Below are 26,533 nucleotides of genomic sequence, written 5' to 3' on the forward strand. Positions count from 1 at the left end.
CACCAAATGCACCAATAAAACAGCCCTGAAAAGGATATCCCTCTGAAGAAATCCCATTCCAGCCAGGAAGAAACCTGTAATCTCTTATGAGCAGGGCCCTCCACCCTCTTGTTCTCTTACTGCACTATCCATGTCTCCAGTTCCCTCCCATTCACCAAATCACAAAAAAAAGAAAGAAAATCAATAATCAATCATGTAATATTGGAGTCCAAAAACCGAAATTTGGATTTCAAATTCCGAACTGCAGATGATCCGGACTGGGTTTTGGTTCAGTTTGGATACAGAAAATTCGTGTGGATTCAGATTACCAAACCTCTCTAATTCTAATGCTGGTGCCCAGGAATTAACTCATTTTGTGCAAGTACCGTACAGAGGGTACAGTAATGTTTGAGTAGAATATCATACATTTTTTTTGTTTTAAGAAGACCTTTGGGCTACTTCATGGACCGAAAATAACCCCATCCATAGGTTGTTGAGTATGGATTTTTTTTTCTGTTTTATATTAAAGGACTGCAACACCCGGCATGCAAGTTCTGCCATTTTTTTTTCAAATATTTTCTTCACAGTGAGATTGGGATCCGGTCTCTAGGTCAACACTACCTAGGTCAACAGTCGACAGGCTCAAAAGGTCAACATGAGTTTTTCAGATTTTTTTTCTTTTTTTGAACTTTTTCATACTTAACGATACACGCGGATTGCATTAGGGAATAGTAACCTGTGCCAAGCACACCGGTAGCGGAGTGAGGCACCTTGCCCGAAGATGCGAGGGTACAAGGTGCACTAATTGGGGTTCCCTGTCACTGTATGGAGAAAACAACACCTAAAAAACATTAAAAACTCATGTCGACCTTATGACATGTCGACCTATAACATGTCGACCTAGATACCCTGTTGATCTAGCTACTTTCGACCTATAGTGGTCGACGTAGAGACTGTCGACCTAGTTACTATTGACCCTCCACACCCATAACATTACAGTAGCCAGCAGACCCTAATGTCTGGGTATGCTGACACTTGTGGTTCTCCAAGTGGGGACAGGTTTGGTGGTACCTGTAATCCCATTGTAAAGGACTTCCTGCTTTCTGAGGTTTTTGTGTAAAGAATAAAAAGTGATTAGTGGCAATATTAATGTGCTAAAAATTACAGTTATCATTTTTTTCAATGGTTTGCCACAAATTTGCCTGACTCCAAAATGTTGCTAGGAACCTGAAGGGGAGCTGGACACACAGCTGACACACAGGGAAGCAGGACCACTGAGACATCTGTGGTGCCTGGGTACTTGAAGGGGGTGTGGCCAAATCTTCCTCCGGGGAGAAAAATGGAAAATACTATCCCATGCTGCAAAGGGGGACATTTGTCTCCCTCACCAGCTGGCCTGGCCCACTGGGCCGCTTCAACAGGCCAGGACCCAGGTAATTAGTACGCACCTCCCCCTGCGCTGCTGCAGGGGAGGGATCTGAAAAGATCTCTCTCCAATGCAGTCTCTGACATTAACACCATCTGAATACGTCATTATCTGACACCTTCATGATCCAAAAATGGGAATGGCAGTGAGCTACTGATACTTGCATTATTTCTTCTGAACAATACTAAAACACCCCCATAGAGAACATGCGGAAAGTGTCTTTTCTCTATATTTTTCAGGGGAAAAAACATTGATACATATGCCCCCAAGTCTTTTTGCTGAGTAAAAAACGGCGGTACGGCTTTACACTTACCAAGGATTTCCCCTATAAAGCCACCCACTCAACCCCTTGAACTCATTTCTATAGCCCCACTCATTGAATCAAATTTTTACATTGTCCTACAGGGCTACATGTAATGGGGCAACTACGATGTACTTTGCTCAACTTTTATTCATGGTCCATGCAAACTTTCCCCCATCTTATTCCTCAATCCATTACATTCTGGCTAAACGTACAGGCCCACAGCACAGATAATTAAATAATAATCAACTATTACTGTATTATATTATTTTTGCAATATTTTGGATTTTTATTTTTGTGACGCTTATATGATAACTGAGTTACTGAAACAGCATGTGCGGAACCAAGGCCACGGTCTCAAAATCACACACATGCACAAGTATACCAGCAACAACAAAGATCTAGACATGACTATAACCATAAATCCCTGTGTCTGGTTGTGACTCACTAGTGCATATATGACCTTGGAATGAAATGGCGTGACCTTGCAGAGAGACGTTTGCCCATGCTCTTAATGCTCTCTACATAATATAAATATTTGAAACATGGGGCTTGATGTGCTATTCTTGCTGGATTTTCTAGTGGGAAATGAGACAAACAAGTTCGTTATCTCTTTATTACTTTGTAGTATTTTTGGAATCACTAATATTCCATTATAGGAGCTGCAGCCTTTTTTTGCTCCACACAAGTAATTATAACAGATGTTGTTTTCAGTTAAGATAATACTTTATATTAATATTTTGGTTTATATTCACATAAATAATTTGTTAATCAGTTTACTAGTTTGGCAAGCAGCATGCTAGAATAACGTGAAGGCGTCCCATTACTTAACGGAAGGATAAAAGTCGTTTTCCACTGTGTTTAAAGCACTTTTAAAAATCTATTTGATTTTGGTCCAATATTTGCCCGTTATAGATGTAGTTGGCATCCTGGTAAAATATTAACCTCAGACATTATGGTTACATTAAAGCAGGGGCGGATTGGCCATAGGGCTCACCAGATAGATTTCTGGTAGGCGGATGTGTCTGCGGGACCTGCTCTGTGTGTTGTCATGTAGTCCCACCACCCATATGACAGGCAGCCCACTGCACTCAGGGGGTAATTCAGAGTTGATCGTAGATGTGCTAAATTTAGCACATCTATGATCAGTTAATCTTACATGCAGGGGGACACCCAGCACGGGGCTAGTTCACCCAGCATGTCAGACCCTACCCCCTACCTTTCCCCCCCCCCCCCCCCCCGCACAGGTACAAAAGCATAGCACGGCGGCAGTGAGCGCCGGCAGGGAGCTACTGGCCGCGTCCAGGGTCGCAGCGGCTGCGTGTGACGTCACGCAGCCACCGCGGGCTGCCCCCCCAACGGTCCGGACACGCCTCCGTTGTCCGAACCACGCCCCGCCAATGCCGTTCTAATGCCGTTGGCACGTTCCCTTCCACCCTGCGACCGCCTCTGTCTGTCAATCAGGCAGAGGCAATCGCAGCCAGTGAGATGCTCAGAGCAAGTCATTGGTCTCCCGGGGTGCGCACACGCAGTACGGCCGCTGTGCGTGTGCACTCCACACAGTAATTCAGACTGCGATCGCTGCAGTCTGAATTACCCCCTCAGTACACTGCATTGTCCCCATTTATTGTTATTCCATCTATGTAGTACAGCAACTCTGCCATACAGTGATGCTGCCATGGCTACACGGTATGTTATACCTCCTGTGCTGCCTATGTTGGGCCACGTCTACACAATGTTACAAGGCCACTTTTAATTCCTGATCCGCTCCTGGTCTCAGATACAACTACAGCAAAATATACAAAGAAGGCCACAATTGCGTACAATCAGGCCCTATGAGGGGGATCCCGCCCCCTCAACAAACCCCACCCCCTCATAAGACCACACCCCCATTAGGGCTGCTTCCATAAATTTCCCAGGCTGGTTTTCCATCCCAATCCCTGTATTATAGGTACATTTATATATATTATAGTATGGGTAGATTTCCCTATACTAATATTAAAATCAACTTCAAGGACATATGAGGTAGAAACCCCAGGTATCGAGGGAATAGGAAACCCCAGGTATTGAGGGAATAGGAAACCCCAGGTATTGAGGGAAGAAGAATCCCCAGGTATTGAGGGACCATTTGCAATGTTCTTTCTTTCTTGCTATAGAATTGGCACTGCCAACTGAACACAATTGGCATGCTTTTTCTTGGGGGTTAACTGTATCTGTTTAATGCTATACTACAATACAAATATTAATGACTTAGGTAGCATCATCATTTATTAAGAATAATACAGCAGAACGATATATACCAGATATTTAGTATAGCTTTCTACACATATGGTGAAGTAACGCAATTAATGGTGCGGCGCCTGAAGGACAGTTTGTATGCCGGTTTCCGTGCACTGATTAGTCCCATCCGAATGAATGAATGATTGAGAAGCAGATAATCCCATTACTGTAAATACACCATTTAGTCTGGAAAGTTTCTCAGAAAACAAGTTAAATTAATCTAACTGCACATGCCACAAGGTTAGCTGCAGATAGCATCCAAGGCATCTGTTGCGGCAGGAAACGGAATCTCACTCATAGACACTCTACCTTACTTATATCTCAAAGGTTGAGAATATCATAGAAGGAGGCATTATATTTTTTTAAAGTATACATTGCTATTCTAGAGATAGGTGGATAAAAAAAAAAGTTTCATGAAATAAGCCATCTAGGTAGAGATAGCTAAATTTATTTGGAAAAAGGCGCTGTTATCCAGATCTGACACATTCTTCGCGATGTAATGGAGTCCGAGATCACTGGAGGTGAGGGATGCCGGCGAATCTCGGATGTTTATTCAAGGGACAATCACTTACAAGGCAAACCGAGATCATCCGGCATCTTGTACTTCCGGTGATCTCGGACGCCATTACATCCCGACGATTATTTGTCAATCGTACAATGAAAGATAATCTGTCTTTTTAAATTGATGTTTTTGAAAAAAGAATTAACTTTTAAATAAATATTGTTTTATCATGCATGTTTTATTAATATAAAATTCAAAGAATAAATATTTTTTTATAATATTACGTTATTAAGATTTTTAGGCAGTCAGAATTTTGACACAAGTTGTGATAACCCCATTTCCTACACTCATTCTGCAAAGTACAGAAACAACAGCACAGTTTCATTGTGCATGTTATATATCTCTAGTTGTGGGGATATCACTGCAACTAAACATGGCAAACTCAAATTTAGAAATATCCGGCCATGTCTCACTAGAAATTATAAGCATTGGGGCAGATGTATTAAGCCTGGAGAAGTGATGAAGCAGTGATAAGTGGAAGGTGATAACGCACCAGCCAATCATTACAAGTTTGAAAAATGACAGGAGCTGATTGGCTGGTGCGTTATCACCTTCCACTTATCACTTCTTTATCACTTCTCCAGGCTTATCACATTATGCCATTATATCTCCACTAGCTAACGCGTATTACTCATTTAATTAAAGGGAAATAATTACATTTTCTATAGGCTATTGCATTTAGTGTGCCCTAACATGGCCACATGTAGTAACATAGTCGATGAGGTTGAAAAAAGACCAGTAGTCCATCGAGTTTAACCTGAATTATATTGCATTCCCTAATCTATTTAGGTTAAAGGCTATATCCTAATATATCTTTTTCCGTTAGAAATTTGTCTAATCCATTTTTAAACGCATTGACTGAGTCCGCCATTATAACCTTCTCTGGCAGTGTATACCATATTCTTATTGCCCTTACAGTGAAGAATCCCTTCCTGCGCTGAGTACGACATTTCCTCTCCTCAAGCCTTAGCGGATGTCCGCGCGTTTTATGTAGAGGTCTCTTAGTAAACAACTCACATGATAGCTCCACATATTGCCCCTTTATATATTTGTAAATATTAATCATATCTCCTCTTAGTCATTTCATTTCTAGTGTAAACATATCTAACCTAGAAAGCCTCTCCTCATAGTCCAGTGTCTCCAACACCTTAGTCAGTTTGGTAGCTCGGCTCTGAACCTTTTCAAGTTCTAATATGTCTCTTTTATAGTGTGGTGCCCAGAACTGTACACAATACTCAAGATGCAGCCGTACCGATGATTTATACAGTGGCAGGATTACGCTCTCATCCCTTGTCTCATTTCCCCTTTTAATGCATCTAACACCTTATTTGCCTTTGCTGTTGCACTTTGACATTGTGTGTTGCTGCTAAATCTACTATCAATGAGCACCACCAAATCCTTTTCTAATACAGTTTCCCCTATTTGTTCGTTCCCCATTTAATTGGTAGGTTGCATGTTTATTCTTAGTCCCAAAGTGCATTGGTTTACATTTTTCCACATTAAACCTCATACACCACTTCATTGCCCAAACTTCCAGTTTATATAAATCACTCTGAAGAGACACCACATCCACATCTGACTTGATTACTCTACATATTTTAGTATCGTCTGCAAAAATGTACATTGTGCTTTCTAGTCCTACTCATAAATCATTAATAAATATATTAAACAATAGTGGCCCCAGCACAGAACCCTGTGGTATTCCACTAATTACTTTAGCCCAGGTGGAAAACATCCCATTAATCACCACTCACTGTTCCCTGTTATGAAGCCAATTACTCACCCATGTACAAATAGTGTCTCCTATACCGAGCTCCCTTAATTTGAACATCAGCCTGCTGTGAGGTATTGTGTCAAAAGCTTTTTCAAAATCCAGATAAACCACATCTATTGTGTTGCCCTGGTCCAGATTGTCGCTTACTATCTTATAAATGCTAATCAAATTAGTTTGGCATGACCTATTTCTCACAAAACCGTGCTGGTTCTTATTAATAGCATGGGTGTTCTCCAAGTAGTCCTGTATGCTGTCCCTTAGTATACTCTCCAATAGTTTCCCCACTATTGATGTCAGACTAACCGGTCTATGGTTACCAGGAAGACGTTTATTACCCTTTATAAATATTGGGACTACATCCGCTATACGCTAGTCCTTTGGTACCATGCCTTATCTAAGTGATTCAGTGAAAATTAGATACAGAGGCCTTGCTATTTCATCATTTAGCTCCATCAGAACCCTAGGATGTAGGCCATCTGGACCAAGGGATTTATTAGTCTTAATTTTTTTTAGTCGTTCACGGAGTACTTCCTTAGACAGATAGGTATTAAGTAATGGGCCTTTATCAATACTTTTGTTATTGTAACTCACTAATCCCAAAATCTGGTCCTCTCTAGTAAACACTGATGAGAAAAATTTGTTCAATATTTCAGCTTTTTCTTTGTCGTCATTTCCGGTTCGCTTTTTAATGGTCCTATATTCTCTTTTTTTTTAGCCTTATACCATTTATGTACTTATAGACTTTTTTAGGGTTAGTTTTACTCTCCTTAGTGATTTGCTTTTCGTTTTCTATTTAGCTGCTCTGATTTCCTTTTTGCATGTTTTGTTACATTCCTTGTAGTACTGGAATAACTCCGCCTTCCTGTCTGATTTGAAAGCTTTGAATGCTCACCTCTTTTTATCCATTTCTTCCTTAACTTTTTTGTTTAACCACATTGGTTTGAATTTAGTACTCTTATTTTTACTACCCAAGGGGATGCACTTATGGGTATATTTGACAAGCATCGATTTAAAAACATCCCACATTTCGTCCATGTTTCCCTGAAACATTTGGCAGTATTGCTGGGTATCTATGCTTCATAGTAGAGATTACATTTTCTAATCTGAGTATTTACTTCATTCTGCTGTGGAATTTTATATGTTCCTCATATAGAAACTTTAGGTGTTGCAAATAGAATTCTCCCCATCATTTTTGTTCTACTCAGTGTTACCATTTTCACTGTGTAACAATCTTGCAGCGCACAATGATGCAGAGTTGCACAACAACCCGGTTTTGCAGACTGACCTTGCATCTCCTATTAGTTTAGTGAGGTTGTGTAGAAGGAATTGGAGGCTATGCTGAGACCTGTCTGGTTTATTGCACCAAGGATAAGGCTGGTGTAAGGGCACTGATAAGAAGGATGGCTATGAGACCAAACGTATGAATAAAGGCAATGCAGTCCATAGATGCCTAGAACTCTATAAACAGGTGAATATTTGCCTTCCATAAGCACGTGTTGCGAGCGTAATCACAACTGACTTCCATGCAGCTCTGCAGGTATCAGCCCTGCAGTGCGGGCAGCAGTTTGAGGAATGGCAGAGCAAAAGCGGAACTCAAAGGGTTGTATCAAAAGAACTTCACAACTCTGCTGAGTGACACCATTTCACCGCAACCTTGTGTTTTTCTGAAGTGACACTCATGACTGTAAATCAGTTTATAATCAATTGGATTATTTTTGGGCCCCAGTGGCCTCACTAGGTGGGAGGGGAGTACAGGCCAAACTGAGTGACACCAGAACTGCTCTGTTATCTTTGTGTCACCCCCTCAGATGGTGTTACAGAGCAGCAGTGAGACTGGGAAAAGTATGGGGGCTACTTAGCTCCAGCCTGATGAAACAGGGACGTGACTCAAGGCCATGCCCCCAGAAAGTCATAAACTAGGGTGTGTGGCTTCACATGCACCTGGTCATACTCCCTTTTGCAAGCAAGAGGTCCACAAATGGGGATGACAGGATGAGTAGCTGCACTGGCAACACACATCCTACTGATACTACTGATGGATCCTCATATGGTCCAGAAGTCATCCAGCCACTTGACAGTAAGATGAAGGGTTGGACCTCATTCAGTTTGGTCACCCACAAAATCAGACCATATCGTCACTTGGTGTTCAGGCTGAGGGAAAGGATTGGCATCCAATCAGTATTTAGCTTTTGTTGATTGATTTGATTGAGCACAACAAAATGAAAGCACCTCTGATGCTTTATTACCAGAGGCGTAGCTAGGGTTTTCGAAACCCAGGGCAAGATGGCGCCCCCCCCAAAAAAAACACAGCGAAAGAAGCATGTGCGCACAAAATGGGCGTGGTCACACACAAGAAGGGGTGTGACCACGCACCAGAAGGGGTGTGGCCACTGAAAATGGCCCACAGTGCCAGTTACATTACCCCACAGTGCCAGATACAATGCCCCACAGTGCCGGATACATGCCCCACAGTGCCAGATACATGCCCCACAGTGCCAGTTACATTGCCCCACAGTGCCAGATACAATGCCCCACAGTGCCAGTTACATTGCCCCACAGTGCCAGTTACATTGCCCCACAGTGCCAGATACAATGCCCCACAGTGCCAGTTACATTGCCCCACAGTGCCAGATACAATGCCCCACAGTGCCAGATACAATGCCCCACAGTGCCAGTTACATTGCCCCACAGTGCCAGATACAATGCCCCACAGTGCCAGTTACATTGCCCCACAGTGCCAGATACATGCCCCAGAGTGCCAGTTACATGCCCTACAGTGCCAGTTACATTGCCCCACAGTGCCAGTTGCATTGCCCCACAGTGCCAGATACAATGCCCCACAGTGCTGGATACATGTCCCACAGTGCCAGATACATGCCCCACAGTGCCAGTTACATTGCCCCACAGTGCCAGTTACATTGCCCCACAGTGCCAGTTACATTGCCCCACAGTGCCAGATACAATGCCCCACAGTGCTGGATACATGTCCCACAGTGCCAGATACATGCCCCACAGTGCCAGTTACATTGCCCCACAGTGCCAGATACAGGCCCCACAGTGCCAGTAACATTGCCCCACATTGCCAGATACAATGCCCCACAGTGCCAGTTACATTGCCCCACAGTGCCAGATACAATGCCCCACAGTGCCAGATACAATGCCCCACAGTGCCAGATTCATGCCCCACAGTGCCAGTTACATGCCCCACAGTGCTAGTTACATTGCCCCACAGTGCCAGTTACATTGCCCCACAGTGCCAGATACAATGCCCCACAGTGCCGGATACATGCCCCACAGTGCCAGTTACATTGCCCCACAGGGCCAGATACAATGCCCCACAGTGCCAGATACATGCCCCACAGTGCCAGTTACATTGCCCCACAGTGCCAGATACAATGCCCCACAGTGCCAGTTACATTGCCCCACAGTGCCAGTTACATTGCCCCACAGTGCCAGATACAATGCCCCACAGTGCCAGTTACATTGCCCCACAGTGCCAGATACAATGCCCCACAGTGCCAGTTACATTGCCCCACAGTGCCAGATACAATGCCCCACAGTGCCAGTTACATTGCCCCACAGTGTCAGATACATGCCCCACAGTGCCAGTTACATTGCACCACAGTGCCAGATACAATGCCCCACAGTGCCAGATACAATGCCCCACAGTGCCAGTTACATTGCCCCACAGTGTCAGATACATGCCCCACAGTGCAAGTTACATGCCCCACAGTGCCAGTTACATTGCACCACAATGCCAGATACATTCCTCCACAGTGCCAGTTACATGCCCCACAGTGCCAGTTACATTGCCCCACAGTGCCAGATACATGCCCCACAGTGCCAGTTACATTGCCCCACAGTGCCATATACATGCCCCACAGTGCCAGTTACATTGCCCCACAGTGCCAGATACATGCCCCACAGTGCCAGATACATGCCCCACAGTGCCAGTTACACAGTTACATGCCCCACAGTGCCAGTTACATTGCCCCACAGTGCCGGATACATGCCCCACAGTGCCGGATACATGCCCCACAGTGCCAGATACATGCCCCACTGTGCCAGTTACATGCCCCACTGTGCTCTCCCCGTCCCCCCGGTCACTCACCGGCGCCGCTTGTGAGGGGAGGAGAGCGCAGCGCCTCTCCTTCCCCTCACCGCTCCAGGTCTCCGGCGGCTGTGTGGCACCGGTTCGCTAGCCAATCAGAGCTCGCGGACCGGCAGCCAATCAGGAGCCGGTCCGCAACTCTGATTGGCTCCTGCTAGGGCTTTCAGCGGCGGTGAGGGGAGGGAGAGACGGTGCGCTCTCCTGTCTCCTCCCCTCACATTTCGACTTGACGGGGGCGAGTGGGGCATGATGCCCTGGCCGCCAGCGGCGCCCCCCTCTCCTGGGCCTGCCAAGGCGCCCAGGGCACGTGCCCCACTCACCCTACCCTAGATACGCCTCTGTTTATTACATGTCTTTGTTTGCCCATTATATTATGTAAATTAGTTTTGTGAATTAGTTGGCTCATTCTTGAATATGAATGTAATACTAAAGTCTGGTAATTTTTGTCTGCAGCACAAAAATATATTATTATGTTGCTTCAGCCAGGAAAATGGATCATCTATGCAGAGTTGCATATACCATGGGCAGATCATGGTAGCAGAATATAGGACATGCTATTGAGGGAGTATGAAAGGGGAGCAAGTACATTGCCCCAGTATATGCACATGAACCAGTTTTCTTAGCCTGCAGACACTGAACTGTCCTGTGGAACAGAAGAGCTAGTTAAGCTGTATATATCTTCTACAGTGGAGTGTGAACCCACGAACCAACATTAAGCCGCAAGCCCTCTGGTACCTGCTGAGGGCTGTGCACAGTACCTATATAATCCCCCTGGTTACATTCTTACAATCTGCCTCTATACCAGTACTAATGTGTATATACAGTGCCTCCGGAAAGTATTCACAGCGCTTCACTTTTTCCACATTTTGTTACAGTACAGCCTTATTCCAAAATGGAATAAATAAATTTTTTCCCTCAAAATTCTACAGATAATGGGGGTCATTCCGAGTTGTTCGCTCGTTGCCGATTTTCGCAACGGAGCGATTAAGGCAGAAATGTGCATGCGCATGGTACGCAGCGTGCATGCGCTAATTATTTTAGCACAAAACTTAGTAGAGTTACTCACGTCCGAACGAAGAATTTTCATCGTTGAAGTGATCGGAGTGCGATTGACAGGAAGTGGGTGTTTCTGGGCGGAAACTGACCGTTTTCTGGGAGTGTGCGGAAAAACGCAGGCATGCCAGGATAAAACGTGGGAGTGTCTGGAGAAACGGGGAGTGGCTGGCCGAACGCAGGGCGTGTTTGTGACGTCAAACCAGGAACGAAACGGGCTGAGCTGATCGCAGTGTAGGACTAAGTCTCGAGCCACTCAGAAACTGCTAAGAATTTTCTATTCGCAATTCTGCTACTCTTTCGTTCACTATTCTGCTAAGCTAAGATACACTCCCAGAGGGCGGCGGCCTACCGTGTGCAATGCTGCTAAAAGCAGCTAGCGAGCGAACAACTCGGAATGAGGGCCTATACCCCATAATGACAACGTGAAAAAAAAGTTTTTTTTAGATTTTTGCTAATTTTTGTATAATCAGTGTTTATTGAAGAAAATACAGATATAAATTGGTACAAAATCAGGGAGAAAAGGACAACATCAAACCTATAAAAAGTAACCATACACAACGTGCACTAGTGCATACATAATCAAGTTGACGTGTCCAGCATCACAGAAATCTGCATTAACACATTTCAAACCAAGGAGTAAGAAGAAAGAGAAAGAGAGAAAGGAAAAAGAGAGGGGGACAAGACCTAGAGCCGAGAATACATATAAAAAACATCCAAATACACGTATCAGTAACAAATCACCAAACTCAACGATGCAAGGAAGTGATATAATCCTTATAGGCCCCAGAGGATTTATATTCTATCCAGGGCAACCATATAGTTATAAACTTGGTCAGTCTGTCCCTGGAGCTCAGGAGAATATCCTCCATATTCATATACTGATCAAGTCTGGAAAACCAAGCGTTCCGAGTAGGGGAAATATCAGATTTCCACAGAGCAGGGATCACTGAACGGGAAGCATTACTAAGATGTCGCAGTAGCGATGTCTTATAGGCAGACAAAGGTAGGGGAGAATGATTTAATAACCAAAAGGCTGGGTCAGAGGGGACCGGGGCACGGAGGATATCTCCTGAGACAGATATTACGTCTTCCCAGAAAACTTTAATGAGAGGGCAGGTCCACCAAATGTGCAATAAGGAGCCCAAAGCATTATGGCATCTGCAACAAGCGAGGGAAATAGATGTGGAAATAGCATGGAGAAGAGAGGGGTGCCTGTACCATCTCATCAATATTTTGTATTGCGTTTCTCTTGTTTGCACACAGATAGAACTTCCATGAGTCTTGAGAAAAATAGATTCCCACTCCCTATCTGAAAGTGAGAGATTCAAATCGCGTTCCCATCTTTACGTAAAAAGAAGGGGGGACTGGGGGATTGTAAAAGCTTATTAAGGGAAGATATTGTATGCTTAGGGTGTATAGGCGCAACACACATCTTTTCAAATGGAGTCAGTTCCCTAGATGCCTGTCGGTAAGTATTACCCGTATAGAGGAAGTGCCGTACTTGTAATTACTTCCAGAAATCAGCCTGTGGGACATCTCATTTCATCCATATATCTAAAAATTGCTTAACCCCGGATGATTGTGCCAACTGACCGAATCTAAAAAGTCCCTCTAGTGCCCAGTTTCGATAGGAAGAAAGAGTAAGGCCGGGTGCAAAGGCAGGGTTACCCAAAAAGGAGGTAAGGGGGCCAAAATCTGAGGATACAATAGGCTTCCGCTGCAACCATTTCCAAAGGGAAAGTGTAGGGGAAATAGTTGGGTGAGGGCTTGGGAGTTTGTGTAAGGTCGGGAGCCACAGGAAAATTTCAGGGTATTGCTGAACACACAATCCCTCCAAAACCACCCACTGCTTGTCTTCCCGGTGTCTGGTCCAGTCCAAGATCCTGCCCAACAGTATTGCGTGATAATCGATTTTTATATCTGGGAGTTGGAATCCGCCCTGTCGAGGCAAGCGTGACAAGATGGATCTATTGATTCTGGGTCTTTTTCGAAACCATATGAATTGTTGGATCAAGGATCGTATGGAGTGGAACCAAGCATAAAGGATATGTATCGGCAATGCTTGGAGAAGATAGAGTAATTTGGGCAGGGTGTTCATCTTCACAACATTAATTCTACCCAACCAGGATATACTGTTATATTGCCATCTACAGTAGTCTTTTTTAACTGATTGGATTAAAGGGTAAAAGTTCAGGGGCAATAAACACGATAAGTCGCTGGGGAGTTGGACACCTAAATATGTTATATGGGAGTCCTTCCATATAAACGGGTAAGCAGTTTTTAAGGTGACTAATGTAGAGGAAGGAGTGGAAATATTAAGGGTGTATGATTTGGACGTATTGACCTTAAAGTTAGAAAGTGAGCTGAAGGTATCTATTTCACGCATGAGGTGCGGAAGGGAATGAGAGGGGCGCGTGAGAATTGCCAACAAATTGTCAGCGAATAAGGCTAGTTTATAATTGGTATCACCCACTAGTAGGCCTGTGATATGGTTGTTAGCCTTAATAGCCCTAGCCAAAGCTTCAATACAAAGTATGAATATCAGGGGGGATAAAGGCCATCCTTGCCTAGTCCCATTGCTTATAAAAAGAGTATCAGACAGAACCCCATTAACCCGAACTCGGGCTGATGGCCATGTGTAAAGAGACAAAACTCTATGAAGTGCCTGCTGACCTAACCCAATGTGCTCCAGTATAGCTCTCATGAAATCCCAGTTTACCCTATCAAAGGCCTTTTCAGCATCCGTTGATAGTAATATGGTGGGGGTCCGACTCTTAGTAGCTAAGTGTATAAGGCTGAGGATCTTTGTGGTGTTGTCTTTCGCCTCATGGCCTGGGACAAACCCCACTTGATCATTTTGAATAAGAGAAGGGAGAAATGTATTCAGCCTAAGAGCCATCAACTTTGCAAAAAAACTTAAGATTCACATTAAGCAGGGAAATGGGCCTATAACTGGAGCACACCAAGGGGTCCTTCCTCTGTTTCGGAATCACCGTGATTTGGGCTTCCAGGGATTGATTGGAAAAATGGGTATCAGCCGAGATGGAGTTAAAAGCCTGCAAGAGTCTGGGGGATGGAACATCTTTAAATACTTTGTATTAAACGGCTGTGAAGCCGTCTAGGTCTGGACTTTTACCTGAAGGTGTAGAAGATATAACATGCTCTTCCTCTTGTAGAGTAAATAGGGCTGTTCCAGAGAGTCCCTGTCGGAGGGGCCAATGTGGGGTACGCCACTCTTTCCAGATACAGCTTGGATTTCAGTATAGTAGAAAGTGGATAATGGGCAGGAGAGGGGTCACCTAAATTATAAAGAGTAGAATAGTAATGTTTGAAACAAGTCGCTATTGCAGGTGTTTTGAAACAAAGGGAGATTTTTGCTAATTTATTAAAAATAAAAAAACTTAGAAATCACATGTACATCTTACATCTTACAGCAAGTATCCGGCACTCCCCAGTGTTGGAATAGTAGCTTCCCTGGGTGCTATTGCTTCCCTTTACAGGATGAATATGTATAATATAAATGGTTGGCACCACACGGGTTAAATGAAAGACTCAGCTACACACAATAGCGGATGAAGTCAACATTTCAGGGATCGTCCTCCCTTTAATCAAGACATATAAAGAGTGAGAGAGAAAGTCCAAAGTCTGGCACTCCTAAGTAACATACAGAATAGCGCTGGTGCCCTCACAAATAAAGCCAAAAGTAGATCCAAGGTGCAGCACTCAGATTCCAACAAAAGGGACATGACAACTGTGTCATAAATATCTACGCTTCAGTGCTTATAATGTACTACCTCACAGGGGCGTGTCAACAGTCTCAGGGGTCTGGTCTCATGGCACGCCCCCATCTCTCTGTATGCCGTGTGGCCAAGCAGAGCATTGGGATGTGGAGCTGCTCAGCCAGACTCTGTCTCTGTGTACCGGGCAGCCGAGCAGAGCCCCGGGAGGCAGAGCTGCTTGGCCAGCCCCTGTCTCTGTGTACCAAGCAGCCGAGCAGAGCACCAGGAGACACAGCTGCTCAGCCAGCCCTTGTCTCTGTGTACCAGGCAGCCGAGTAGAGCACCAGGAGACAGAGCTGCTCGGCCAGCCCCTGTCTCTATGTGTCCCAGGCAGCCGAGCAGAGCACCGGGAGACAGAGCTGCTCGGCCAGCCTCTGTCTCTGTGTGTCCCGGGCAGCCGAGCAGAGCATCGGGAGACAGAGCTGCTCGGCCAGCCCCTGTCTCTGTGTCCCGGGCAGCCGAGCAGAGCACCGGGAGACAGAGCTGCTCGGCCAGCCCCTGTCTCTATGTGTCCCGGGCAGCCAAGCAGAGCACCGGGAGACAGCTGCTCAGCCAGCCCCTGTGTCTGTGTCCCGGGCAGCCGAGCAGAGCACCGGGAGACAGAGCTGCTCGGCCAGCCCCTGTGTCTGTGTCCCGGGCAGCCGAGCAGAGCACCGGGAGACAGAGCTGCTCGGCCAGCCCCTGTCTCTGTGTCCCGGGCAGCCGAGCAGAGCACCAGGAGACAGATGCTCGGCCAGCCCCTGTCTCTATGTGTCCCGGGCAACCGAGCAGTGCATCGGGAGACAGCTGCTCGGAGAGCCCCTGTGCCTGTGTCCCGGGCAGCCGAGCAGAGCACCAGGAGACAGAGCTGTTCAGCCAGCCCCTGTCTCTATGTGTCCCGGGCAGCCGAGTAGTGCACCGGGAGACAGAGCTGCTCGGCCAGCCCCTGTCTCTGTGTACCTGGCAGATGAGCAGAGCACTGGGAGACAGAGCTGCTTGGCCAGCCCCTGTCTCTGTGTACCGGGCAGCCAAGCTGAGCATCGGTAAACAGAGCTGCTCAGCCAGCCCTTGTCTCTATGCGTCCCGGGCAGCCAAGCAGAGCACCGGGAGACAGCTGCTCGGCCAGCCCCTGTCCCTATGTGTCCCGGGCAGCTGAGCAGAGCACCAGGAGACAGAACTGCTCGGCCAGCCCCTGTCTCTGTGTACCGGGCAGACGAGCAGAGCACCGGGAGACAGAGCTGTTCAGCCAGCCCCTGTCTCTATGTGTCCCGGGCAGCCAAGCAGTGCACCGGGAGACAGAGCTGCTCGGCCAGCCCCTGTATCTGTGTACCGGTCAGATGAGCAGAGCACCGGGAGACAGAGCTGCTTGGCCAGCCCCTGTCTCTGTGTACCGGGCAGCCAAGCTGAGCATCGGGAGACAGATGCTCGGCCAGCCCCTGTCTCTATGTGTCCCGGGCAACCGAGCAGTGCATCGGGAGACAGAGCTGCTCGGAGAGCCCCTGTGCCTGTGTCCCGGGCAGCCGAGCAGAGCACCAGGAGACAGAGCTGTTCAGCCAGCCCCTGTCTCTATGTGTCCCGGGCAGCCGAGTAGTGCACCGGGAGACAGAGCTGCTCGGCCAGCCCCTGTTTCTGTGTACCTGGCAGATGAGCAGAGCACTGGGAGACAGAGCTGCTTGGCCAGCCCCTGTCTCTGTGTACCGGGAAGCCAAGCTGAGCAACGGTAAACAGAGCTGCTCAGCCAGCCCTTGTCTCTATGCGTCCCGGGCAGCCAAGCAGAGCACCGGGAGACAGCTGCTCGGCCAGCCCCTGTCCCTATGTGTCCCGGGCAGCTGAGCAGAGCACCAGGAGACAGAACTGCTCGGCCAGCCCCTGTCTCTGTGTACCGGGCAGACGAGCAGAGCACCGGGAGACAGAGCTGTTCAGCCAGTCCCTGTCTCTATGTGTCCCGGGCAGCCGAGCAGTGCACCGGGAGACAGAGCTGCTCGGCCAGCCCCTGTCTCTGTGTACCGGTCAGATGAGCAGAGCACCGGGAGACAGAGCTGCTTGGCCAGCCCCTGTCTCTGTGTACCGGGCAGCCAAGCTGAGCATCGGGAGACAGAGCTGCTCAGCCAGCCCCTGTCTCTATGCGTCCCGGGCAGCCAAGCAGAGCACCGGGAGACAGAGCTGCTCAGCCAGCCCCTGTGTCTGTGTCCCGGGCAGCCGAGCAGAGCACCGGGAGACAGAGCTGCTCAGCCAGCCCCTGTCTCTGTGTCCCGGGCAGCTGAGCAGAGCACCGGGAGAAGCTGCTCAGTCAGCCCCTGTCTCTATGTGTCCCGGGCAACCGAGCAGTGCATCGGGAGACAGAGTTGCTCGGCCAGCCCCTGTGCCTGTGTCCCGGGCAGCCGAGCAGAGCACCAGGAGAAAGAGCTGCTCAGCCAGCCCCTGTCTCTGTGTAACGAGCAGATGAGCAGAGCACCGGGAGACAGCTGTTCGGCCAGCCCCAGTCTCTATGTGCCCCGGGCAGCTGAGCAGAGCACCTGGAGACAGAGCTGCTCGGCCAGCCCCTGTCTCTGTGTACTGGGCAGCCGAGCAGTGCACCGGGAGACAGAGCTGCTCGGCCAGCACCTGTCTCTGTGTACCGGGCAGACGAGCAGAGCATCGGGAGACAGAACTGCTCAGCCAGCCCCTGTCTCTATGTGTAGCGAGCAGCCGAGCAGAGCACTGTGAGGCAGGGCTGCTCAGCCAGCACCTGTCTCTATGTGTCCCAGGCAGTCGAGCAGAGCACTGTGAGGCAGGGCTGCTCGGCCAGCCCCTGTCTCTGTGTCCCGGGCAGCCGAGCAGAGCATCGTGAGACAGAGCTGCTCGGCCAGCACCTGTCTCTGTGCACCAGGCAGTCGAGCAGAGCACCGGGAGACAGAGCTGCTCAGCCAGCCCCTGTCTCTGTGTCCCGGGCAGCCGAGCAGAGCACCAGGAGACAGAGCTGCTCAGCCAGCCCCTGTCTCTGTGTAACGGGCAGATGAGCAGAGCACCGGGAGACAGAGCTGTTCGGACAGCCCCAGTCTCTATGTGTCCTGGGCAGCTGAGCAGAGCACCGGGAGACAGAGCTGCTCGGCCAGCCCCTGTCTCTGTCTACTGGGCAGCCGAGCAGTGCACCGGGAGACAGAGCTGCTCGGCCAGCACCTGTCTCTGTGTACCGGGCAGATGAGCAGAGCACCGGGAGACAGAACTGCTCAGCCAGCCCCTGTCTCTTTGTGTAGCGAGCAGCCGAGCAGAGCACTGGGAGACAGATCTGCTCAGCCAGCCCCTGTCCCTGTGTCCCGGGCAGCCGAGCAGAGTACTGGGAGACAGAGCTGCTTGGTCAGCCCCTGTCTCTATGTGTCCCGGGTAGCCGAACAGAGCACCGTGAGGCAGGGCTGCTCGGCCATCCCCTGTCTCTGTGTCCCGGGCAGCTGAGCAGAGCACTGGGAAACAGAGTTGCTCGGCCAGCCCCTTTCTCTATGTGTCCCGGGCAGCCGAGCAGAGCACCAGGAGACAGAGCTGCTTGGTCAGCCCCTGTCTCTATGTGTCCTGGGTAGCCGAACAGAGCACCGTGAGGCAGGGCTGCTCGGCCAGCCCCTGTGTCTGTGTCCCGGGCAGCCAAGCAGAGCACTGGGAGACAGAGCTGCTCGGCCAGCCCCTTTCTCTATGTGTCCCGGGCAGCCAAGCAGAGCACCGGGAGACAGAGTTGTTTGGCCAGCCCCTGTCTCTATGTAATGGGCAGACGAGCAGAGCACCGGGAGACAGAGCTGTTCAGCCAGCCCCTGTCTCTATGTGTCCCGGGCAGACGAGTAGTGCACTGGGAGACAGAGCTGCTCGGCCAGCCCCTGTCTCTGTGCACCTGGCAGATGAGCAGAGCACCGGGAGACAGAGCTGCTTGGCCAGCCCCTGTCTCTGTGTACCAGGCAGCCGAGCAGAGCACCGGGAGACAGAGCTGCTCGGCCAGCTCCTGTCTCTGTGTACCAGGCAGCCGAGCAGAGCACCGGAAGACAGAGCTGCTCAGCCAGCCCCTGTGTCTGTGTCCCGGGCAGCCGAGCAGAGCACCGGGAGACAGAGCTGCTCGACCAGCCCCTGTCTCTGTGTCCCGGGCAGCCGAGCAGAGCACCGGGAGAAGCTGCTCAGTCAGCCCCTGTCTCTATGTGTCCCGGGCAACCGAGCAGTGCACCAGGAGACAGAGCTGCTCTGCCAGCCCCTGTCTCTTTGTCCTGAAGCAGCCGAGCAGAGCATTTGGAGCTAGAACTGCTCGGCCAGCCCCTGTCTCATTTTGTGCCGTGTGGTTTTTAGGCGGACCGGCTCATCCGGCCATCGGCGCTTCTGGCATTTTCCAGAAGTGCCAGGTGATCAGTCTGCCCCTGCATGCAACAATAGCCAGTATTTTCCCTGCATGCATTTTCACCCATTTCATTGCAACATGGTTTGTTCCAGAAGCAGCTTGCTCCTTATATGATTTGCTCCTAAATCTGAATCCGAGCCGGAGTACTGCCTTTTACAGTACGTCTCTTTCTATAGCACAGTTTACGCCAAGGGTATTTTTTTCTATTCCGCTACATAGATGCTAAAGTTTGCATGTAACAAATATGATATTGAATGCAGTAGTGTTTGAATATTTGAATCTAAATTAAATATTTACATTTGAATCACACAGAATACAAAGTCTATATACAGCCATGCTGCAAGACGGCTTTCTGCATGGAGCGCTGGGCTTTGACTATTGGCATCTGGCATGTGCTCCATTAACTCCTTTAATTCCATTAGGATCGCCTGCTGCAAATCGTCACAGCCCAGCGTGCTATGCAAAAAGCCATTTTGCAGCATGCTGCATCGCAGCAAAGATGAGCATGGCTACATCTGTATATGCATAGTTTTTACTCAACCACACTTAGGAGTATACTGTATGTACTAAGACGTGGAAAGAGATAATTGGACGGAGATACAGTACCAACCGACCAGCTTCTAACTGTCATTTTTCAAACACAACCTGTAACATGGTAGTTAGGAACTGATTGGCTGGTACTTTATCTCTTTATCGTCACTGTATCTCTCGCCAAGGCTTAGTACATAAACCTCTTAATGTTAATCCTGTGACTTGTATAAGCACAACATCATACAATACAGCATAACATCATTGCTTAGAGAGTGATAAAATAGAGTAAGAAAAAGTGCCAGCCAATCAGGTCCTAACTGCCATGCCACAGGCTGTGTTTGAAAAATAGCAGTTAGGAGCTGATTGGCTGTTACTTTTTCACTCTCCATTTTATCACTTTCCAAGCGATGATGCATCTGGCCGTGAGCAGTAAATAGACACTGGGGTAAATTTACTAAAGCTTCTAAAACCGAGAATTGGTAATGTTTCCCATAGCAACCAATCAGATGTTGTCTACCATTTCTAAAAAGGCAATAGAGAAATGATAGACAGCATCTTATTGGTTGCTATGGGTAACATCACCAATTCTCCATTTTAGAAGCTTTAGTAAATTTACCCCACCAAGTGTTATATGAAACTTCTGTTATTGTAATGACTGCTGTGCAGAAACCCCTTAGCAGTAGATCAGATACCCAAGTTCATACTCTGCTGTATGTGACACTCTTATTACCCTTCCAGCTTGGAGGCAGCTGCCAGCATAGGGTTAAGTGACTGGGGGTTGATGTATCAAGCAGTGAAAACTATGGAGAAGTGGACCAGTGAACTGCCCATGACAACCCATCATATTCTACTTAACACTTTATAGAATGTACTTGGTAAATGCTACCTGGAATCTGATTGGTTGCTATGGGCAACTTCTCCACTGGTTCACTTCTACACTCTTTTCACTGCTTGATGCATCAACCCACTGGTCATTAAAAATTCAGCCAAGGTTAGAGTCAATGTCAGTATACAGCCTATAGTAAGGACTGGTGGCCAGGTGCAGAGGTCAGATGAATGGAGGTGCAGAACATGCAGCTATAGGAAATTCACGCTGTATACAGACATGGAAGAAGCAAGCAATACCTGACAACCAGACGCAAAGTGGGCATGTGGCGATAAACCAGGGAACAGAGTTATTCTTTTTATTGTTTGTGGTGTCTATGGGCAGGATGTACTAATGTGACCCACATTTTTATATGTATCAATCTGCAGAATGCAATACTTTCTGGAGCTTGGACCCGGTAGGCAATGCTTAGTAAGGTAATGTATACAGTGTGCCCTGTTATGCCAGCGTGAGAACATTTAAACAAGTGATTCTCATATCCGCTATATTGGGTGTAGACAATTGCTCAATGCCAAACGCAACGTAACCACTAAACTAGTCTATTCCTGTAAAATAAGGCAACCATACAGTGTACTGTTAATGAATGATTCTATCACTTTATGCCAATTAATCAGACACTTTCTCAAGTTCTTTTTAGACATCAACGTATCTGTTTAACATGTTTTGTAATAATGGATGGATGCTTTCATAATAGATAGGGGTTGTTGTCCCTGTGGAGACATCAAAACAATGATTCTACTCTCTGCTCCCCCCACAGCTCTCACACATAAGCTGTATTTAGCAATCTTCATTCCTTTGTGAATTTTGTTCTTTGAAAAGCCCAAAGTCCTTATCACACTATAGAGTCCTGCCCCCTGTCATAGCTCATTGGCTGTTACCACACATAACAAAAGGGCAGCCTTCACTACAGTATATAGTCACTGGTCCTAGTAACAGCATCGTATACATCAAAGTGGAGTAAACTTCACCATTACACTCTGACACAGTGTAGAGGACTTGTGATTCCATGGATCTATTCTGTAACTTCTCGGCTAAGATATGCACTGTGTGGATACTTTAAAGCAGAGGTGCTTTGAATAAGCGAAGTCAGGACACTGCTATACTACAGGTATGTATCAATGGATTACAGCACTGATGTTTTATGTCGGATGTATATGAATTAACTTACTACTTTTTTTTTTAAATATGTTCTTGAATATTCTGTATGGGAACATTTTATATTGCAGTGATACACTGCATGGACCTGAAGGGACTGATGTAACAATATTAGCATCAGAAAATAAATGCAGTCTGGAGAAGCAATTGTTGGAAAGTTATGGTAGAGTCTATTCACACCTATATACGCTAGACCAGTGGTTCTCAAACTCGGTCCTCAGGACCCCACACAGTGCATGTTTTGCAGGTAACCCAGCAAGTGCACAGGTGTATTAATTACTCACTGACACATTTTAAAAGGTCCACAGGTGGAGCTAATTATGTCACTTGTGATTCTGTGAGGAGACCTGCAAAACATGTACTGTGTGGGGTCCTGAGGACCGAGTTTGAGAACCTGTGCGCTAGACAGATAGTAGGCGACCCGCCACCGAGTTTCTTCACTCCCCCCCGTCACCCGGCTCCATAGCACTGCATGGTAACATGGACGAGATTGTCTATATTGGCCTGCATGCAGAAACGACCCGGCACCAACGATGAACGAGCGCAAGGCCGTGCATCGTTCATCGTTGGTGCATACTCACTGAAAGATATAAACGAGTTCTCTTTCATTAATGAACAAGAACATTCATATCGTTCACTGAAATCTTTAGGTGTGTAGGGCCCATTAGGTAGTTAGTCTAGTCACACTTATGATAGATGATAGATTGATAGATAGATAGATAGATAGATAGATAGATAGATAGATAGATAGATAGATAGATCATACTTGCCTGCCTGACCCTCTCCATGAGGTAGAAAATGCTCTGTTCCTGGACTTTCCTGGTAATGTATGATTGCCATCACCTGTGGTGAAACACCTTTCTTATCAATTACCTAGCTCACCACAGGTGATGGCAATCATACATTACCAGGAAAGTCCAGGAACAGAACATTTTCTCCCTCATGGAGAGGGTCAGGTAGCCAAGTATGAGATAGATAGATAGATAGATAGATAGATAGATAGATAGATAGATAGATAGATAGATAGATAGATAGATAGATAGATAATGCAGAGATATATAGATAGTCTATTCACACCTGTATAAGATAGAAAGATAGATAGATAGATATTCACACCTGTATAAGATAGATAGATAGATAGATAGATAGATACTGTATGATATTTTTTTTTTTTATTACAGATTATAAAGAGTTTACAAAATGTTAGTCGGTCATTATTATTCCCATACGAGTTATTTATTAAACCGGTTTTAGTTGCTTAATAAATAACCACTGTGCAGAATGTGACACATGCTGTGTACTCTGTAGTAAAGATGTGATAATCAAAGTAACATTATGCAATTATCTGGCAGATAATCTGTGCTTGGAATGAAAACCTGGTAATGGATGAGGGCAACTGACAATCGACCATTTGCTACCAAACACTGGAAAATGGACAAAACCTGTCCGTGATTAACCAGTTTGTATAATTGACAGGTTTTGTCCATTTTCCAGTGTTTGGTAGCAAATGGTCGATTGTCAGTTGCCCTCATCCATTACCAGGTTTTCATTCCAAGCACAGATCAAATAAGGTTAGAGATAAAAATAATATTAAAAAAAAAAAAAAAAAAAAGGGGCAGACTAGATGGGCCAAGTGGTTCTTATCTGCCGACAAATTCTATGGTCGATTGTCATTTGCTCTCATACATTACCAGGTTTTCATTCCTACCACAGATTATCTGACAGATAATTGTATAGTGTATGCCCAGCTTTACACGTCACACATACCCATTAGGGATGCAAAATCCAACTTTCTGTTGCATGCAGCCGATTAAGCTACACTGCACTGAAATTTTAAAAAAAATATATAGTATCTGTACTACTTAGCTTTGTTTTTGTTTTTTTGTATTTTAATTAATGTTGATCTTGGTAATGTTTTGTTCTATAATTAAGGTACTACAAACATAGGGGGTAATTCCAAGTTGATCGCAGCAGGAAATTTTTTAGCAGTTGGGCAAAACCATGTGCACTGCAGGGGGGGGGGGGGGGGGCAGATATAAAATGTGCAGAGAAAGTTAGATTTGGGTGGGTTATTTTGTTTCTGTGCAGGGTAAAGACTGGCTGCTTTATTTTTACACTGAAATTTAGATTGCAGATTGAACTCACCACACCCAAATCTATCTCTCTCTGCACATGTTATATCTGCCCCACCTGCAGTGCACATGGTTTTGCCCAACTGCTAACAAAGTTCCTGCTGCGATCAACTCGGAATTACCCCCATAGTCCTATAACTAAGGTACTATAGACATAGTCCTATAACTAAGGTACTATATACTATAAACATAGTCCTATAACTAAGGTACTATAAACATAGTCCTATAACTAATGTGCTATAAATGGATACACTCTATATAAGGGGTTAAACGGACATGGAAGCTCTGTAATGCAAGGAAAATCAATGGTCACCTTACGTTGCTGAACAGAACTAACAACGCATTCTTTTACTGTTCTTCCTGTGTAATATGTGTAACTATCTTATCTCCAACTGCTCTCATTAAAACTAGAATGAAAACCAAATGAATTGTCACAGTGGCCAAGTGTGTCACTCCTGTGTCATACTAGAAGGCTGCAGTAACTAACAAACCATAACAATAACATTAGATTCATGTGACTGAAATGACAATACTACTAGTAAAACTTGGCGGTAGATTTAGTAAAAGTCTAATGGTTTTGTCCGTAGCAACCAATCAGATCCTACCAATCATTCATCTACAGTAGTACATTCTAGAAAATGATAGAATCAGATGTTGCTTTTGTTTGCTATGGAAACAATTCCACTTTTCCTTTTTAGAAGTTTGATTATATTATGAAAACATTAGAAACTATGAGATGACAGAAAAGTAGCTACTACTGCTTCTAGTCTGATGGGTTTGTATATTTGTTGTTTTTCCCCCAGAAATAATTTGAAACTTTAGTTTATGTATATACTGTTTGCACTTGTTTTTGTGTTTTGTTTGGATTTATTATTTTTATTCTACTAAGGGCAATTAACAAATTTGGACACAGAAAAAAATAGGACTTCTTTGAAAAGTGTCATGATGGTGATTTCTCCACAGATATTTTCTCAGCAGAAATCACTGGAAATATGTTTTCAAAGACATCCAGTGCCATTATATGTTTCACCAGCAATTTTACCCCAACAATCCACCTACGGTTTCTGCTGAAAATGTAACCCAACAGATGGATCATGACTGGGCAATGCACCTCTGGTGAGATTAGTGTCATCCAATAAACCTGGCACGCAGCAAATACAGGACTGCTATGGGGCAGCAATTTGTGACTGCTACATTGTCTGTATGTCAGACTGTAAAATTGCAAGAGAAATGCTCAATATTTAAGCTATCACTTTGTTGCCGTGAAGAAATCAGTCATAAATTGCATATGAAAAGAAAGTCTGAGATTTCCTGCTTTATTAACACAGATCTGAGGGGCCGAGCAGTGCCAGTCTTTGGTTACATATAGCAGAGCCGGCCCTAACCAATATGATGCCCTAGGCAAGATTTTGGCTAGTGCCCCCTAGCACCGCCGCTAGTTCTGCAGGAGATGCATGGCATGAGTCAGATGGCAGCTCAGCTAACATCGGGCACCATTTGTTTATGAAAATGCATATAATTTGCATTACTATATGGCTAGGATGCACAAGCAGCTTCTGCTGATTAAAATGATATGCAGCATGCCTATATTCTGTGTGCGACTGCGGATGTATCTGCATACGAAATGCTACATTACAGTGATTTCCAGGAATACACGCAACGTAGCATTTTGTATGCAGATACAGCCGCAGTCACACACAGAATATAGGCATGCTGCATATCATTTTAATCAGCAGAAGCTGCTGGTGCCCCTAAGCATACCAAATGCCCTAGGCATTTGCCTAGTTTGCCTATGCCTAAGGCCGGCTCTGACATATAGTACAGGATGAGTATCCCTTATCCGAAACTCTTGGGACCAGCAATGTTTTAGATTTCCGAATTTTTTTATTTTGCATTATACATAATAAGATATCTTGGGGATGGGACCCAAGTATAAACGCGAAATGCATTTATGTTTCACATACACCTTATACACTAATAAGGAGCATATGTATTAAGCCTTGGAGAGTTGATAAAATGGAGAGAGATAAACTACCAACTAATCAGTTCCTGTCGCTTTTCAAACATAACCTGTAACATGGCAGTTAGGAGCTGATTGGCTGGTACTTTATCTCTCTCTCCACTTAATCACTCTCCAAGGCTTTAATACATCTCCAAAGTGTTGAAGATAATTTTATTCAATATTTTTTTATAATTTTGTGCATGAAACAAAGTTTGTGTACATTAAACCATCA

General features: G+C 46.1%; 1 protein-coding gene across 2 annotated transcripts in view; it reads left to right on the top strand.

Moving 5' to 3' along the window:
* Positions 1-26,533, top strand: part of LOC134949158 (endothelin receptor type B-like) — a 177,372-nt gene that overhangs the window by 105,247 nt on the left and 45,592 nt on the right. The window contains exon 1 of one of the 2 annotated variants that reach the window (XM_063937574.1): positions 21,918-22,120. The exons of the other annotated variant lie outside the window; for it this stretch is intronic. The gene's annotated coding sequence lies outside the window, so the exon portion shown is untranslated. Of the gene's footprint in view, positions 1-21,917; positions 22,121-26,533 lie in introns of those variants that run through there. 2 annotated transcript variants of the gene reach the window in all.

Source organism: Pseudophryne corroboree, chromosome 8 (assembly GCF_028390025.1).
Source record: "Pseudophryne corroboree isolate aPseCor3 chromosome 8, aPseCor3.hap2, whole genome shotgun sequence".
Classification (NCBI taxonomy): domain Eukaryota; kingdom Metazoa; phylum Chordata; class Amphibia; order Anura; family Myobatrachidae; genus Pseudophryne; species Pseudophryne corroboree.